We start from the raw sequence: 3,503 nt of genomic DNA on the forward strand, positions 1-3,503 counted from the left end.
CACACACACACACACACACACACACACACACACACACACACACACACACACACACACACACACACAAATCATCTATGTTACCAATAAACAACCAACATTTCATTTTCACAGAATTAAGGCAATATAGTGCTTTGATACAAGCTTGTATTTGATGTTTACGAGTGTTTGTGTGTAGGCCTTCAGGTTTGGATATCAAACAGGAAGCTGAAATTTGTCATTTTCACTACACACATGCACCGCTGAGGAAATTACTTGATTTCTAAATCTAAACAGCTCTTTCTTTATCTTTCTCTACTCACACTCGAGCCCAAGGGGAAGAGCACTACCTGCGCGGCCCCAGGAAACGAGGCTGAGGACCCTCCTAATTACTTAATTGAGCTAATTAACAGTGATAAGACGTCCAATCAGTACGCCAGCTTCCTGAAGGTTCTTGTTAGGAGCTAATTAAAGAACCAATCACAGCAGGCGAGGTGATGCCGCTGCATCACAGTAACCGGGCAAAAGATTGAACACAATGCAATAGTTCTCTGTAACAGTGCGGAGCTCCAAAGTGGAGCCATGCAAACCTATTCTGGTGCAACTTCTAAATACAATTATGAACCGGAAAATGAGCATAATACGAGCACTTTATATCAAAAAGTCTCACTAGGATAGAGCATTGTTATATATACATTTTCTGTACTATTGCTATGAATCGTTCTACTACACCTACTATAAATTCTATCCAAACTTCTATAGTACGCCTATATTTTCCCAGTGTTTTCTCCATCATTTCCCCCATCATCACATTGCTTTACCTCTGTCCTCTCTGTACCCATCTCTCCCTCCCTCACTTCCTTTTCCAGGGTTAGTCTTCATGTAGCGTGGAGTCCTCTCTCCCTCTCTCTCTCAATCTGGGCTCCATGCTGTGTAGGTTTAATTGCAACAGCACCCTTGTGTGCCAGTCGGGCAGTGTGTGTGTGTGTGTGTGGGTGGGGGGGGGGTAGTAGAAGAGGAAAGCGAGAAGAGATTGAAAGAGAGACCTCCTCAGAGTGTTCAAGGATAAGCAGCAGGGTGCCGGGCCACCTTCATCTCTCCTCTTCCACCTTGCTTTCCGTTTCCTCCCCTCATCCTCCATCTCTGCTGCTCTACCTTCCCTCTACTCTTTCACTTCCATGGCATCCTTCTAATCCCCGCTCTTCGCTCACTGACTGCTTCCTCTCGCGTCCTTTTTCTTTCCCACTTAGCAACTTCAGGAAAGGCCTCTCATCATTTCACCTCCTTTGCTCTACTCCTTCCCCCTCCACTTTGCCCCCCACCAACACTCACGCATCACCACTGTGTCTTCACCTGCTGACTCCCTCGTCTGTCTCACCCCTCACTCTTCAATCAGTGCCCCCCTGCAACCCCCACCCTTCTCCTGGACGTACCTCCCATGATGCCCGTAGAGATTTACTGTCATGGCTCCCTGCTCCTCACTCCTCTCCTTTTAATCAGCTGTCAAATATCAAACACTCACTACACTACTCTTCCCCTCTACTCCCCACCCAAAGGGCCCCCATGCTGTCTGTGCATACACAAACACCAACACACACACACACACACACACACACACACACACACACACACACACACACAACCCTCTGTGTGCACATGCCAATGACCACACACATTACAGACACAGTAGCTGAATACTAATACAAATTCCAAACTATTAATACAAAGATGGTCTGTTCATTTCACTCATTATTACACACACAAACACATTCACACATCTGGATCCTACAGTATAATATTAAGGAGATATTTGGACACAACTTGGTAAACGTGGGGGGAACCCGTACACACACACACACACACACACACCTATAGATATCTCACAATAACTCACACACAGTTCATGATGATGGAGAGTTGGCGTTTCCCACTTAATGACAGCAAAACACTCGCCCACTCTGTCTATCTGTCAACACTGCTGTGCGTGTGTCTGCGCGCGTTCATGTCAGTGTGTGTGCATGTGGTTTATTAATTCATTCATCTCCTAATGTTGTGCAGCTTGGGAGAGAGAGAAAGGGAGATGAGGGGGGTAGAAAAGGTGAGTGTTTGGATGAGAGGAAGAAAAGCGTGGAGAGATACATTATAATGACAGTTGGGAGGGGGAACAAATTAAATATGGAGACAAAGGATAAAATGGGTGGTCCAAAGCGGATGAAAGGTTGAAGTAACGTTGTTTAATCACCTCAGATTCTGCTGCTGTTTCCAGACACACAACACACACTTGTCTAAATGATTAGTCATTAGCCAATGAACCCCCTGGCAGACAGACAAGGAACAATAAATCTGACGAAGCCATCATCGGTGTCTTGCTGGAACCCTGAGAAAACAAACACCACCACTGACCAAACACTGATTTATAATGTCTGTGATCTTGTACAGTCAACAGCAGGAGAAATTTGCAGCAGCTGCTTCACAGTGAAGCTGGTTTTGGAAACCCCATAGTCCTACCATACAAGAACAATGTTCTCTGTTGTAACAGGACAATCTCTTCAACTTGTTTCACCCTCTGAGTCCTAGGAGGCTTTGGTTGTTGGAAACACTTGATGTCGGCACGTCCATGCATGCACCACAAAGTACAAGGCACAGGCTGGCTAACACCCCTGTCTGCTTGGCTGGGAAATACTACTGCCTCTTATGAAAAGGGCTGATCACTCAGAGCATTCTTTAAGCACTACAACAGACGTGCATACCAAGGTTTAAACAATTGTTTCACAAGGCAACAAAACACTATTTATCCCAATATTTCCCATTATCACTCACATGAAATAAAATCCCTTTGTTTCACTCTCACGGGACTGCTAATGGTAAAACTTTGACTGAAATCCAAATCAATGACAGAAAAGAATCAATATTGTTGCAATGCATGTTACTCAACATTGTTAGCCAAATATGTGAGAGTGTTTCTCTTATCATACAGCCAGCCTCCTGAAACACATGCATGGCTTGATATGGGTCCTGAGCCTTAGTTTACAGGGTTTTTTTCAGACTAAACTCAAACTACAGTCTGGATTACCAACAGTCACCTGAGCAAAACAGTTCACATCAGCTGCAAAACTCATTCAAAGTAACACAACTCTTATCAAACGTCTTAAAACAGGCTCAGAGCAGCCAAACACTATGAACAACCCTCACTGAGATAACACCCACTGTCACTCAGAACACACTGAGTCAAAACCCTAGCACAACACTGCTGTTTAGACATCCAGCTCATTCTATTGTGCTGTCTGACTAGACAGGGTTTCCAAGTCAACAACGCAGGGGCATGGTCCCAATGGCCCAGCCCCACAGAGCTGTGACGCTAACATACTTCCACTCATACTGTATAATGTACTGGAAGAAAACAGGACCTCAATGTCCTGTAGTTAAACAGGGTAAATGGCAACCAGACGGCCAACACACACACACACACACACACACACACACACACACACACACACACACACACACACACACACACACAGTAACCT

The 3,503-nt window shown here is 45.0% G+C and overlaps 1 protein-coding gene and 1 long non-coding RNA gene across 8 annotated transcripts in view; both read left to right on the plus strand.

Annotated features, from left to right (window-relative positions):
* The window catches only part of znf423 (zinc finger protein 423), a 147,306-nt gene that overhangs the window by 106,865 nt on the left and 36,938 nt on the right, over positions 1-3,503 (plus strand). The window lies entirely within an intron of this gene.
* The window catches only part of LOC117948518, a 15,561-nt gene that overhangs the window by 785 nt on the left and 11,273 nt on the right, over positions 1-3,503 (plus strand). For all 4 annotated transcript variants that reach the window (XR_004657463.1, XR_004657466.1, XR_004657465.1 and 1 more), the window contains exons 2-3: positions 953-955; positions 3,022-3,203. This is a non-coding gene — a long non-coding RNA (uncharacterized LOC117948518). The remainder of the gene's footprint in view (positions 1-952; positions 956-3,021; positions 3,204-3,503) is intronic.

Source organism: Etheostoma cragini, chromosome 8 (genome assembly GCF_013103735.1).
Source record: "Etheostoma cragini isolate CJK2018 chromosome 8, CSU_Ecrag_1.0, whole genome shotgun sequence".
In the NCBI taxonomy this organism is placed as follows: Eukaryota; Metazoa; Chordata; class Actinopteri; order Perciformes; family Percidae; genus Etheostoma; species Etheostoma cragini.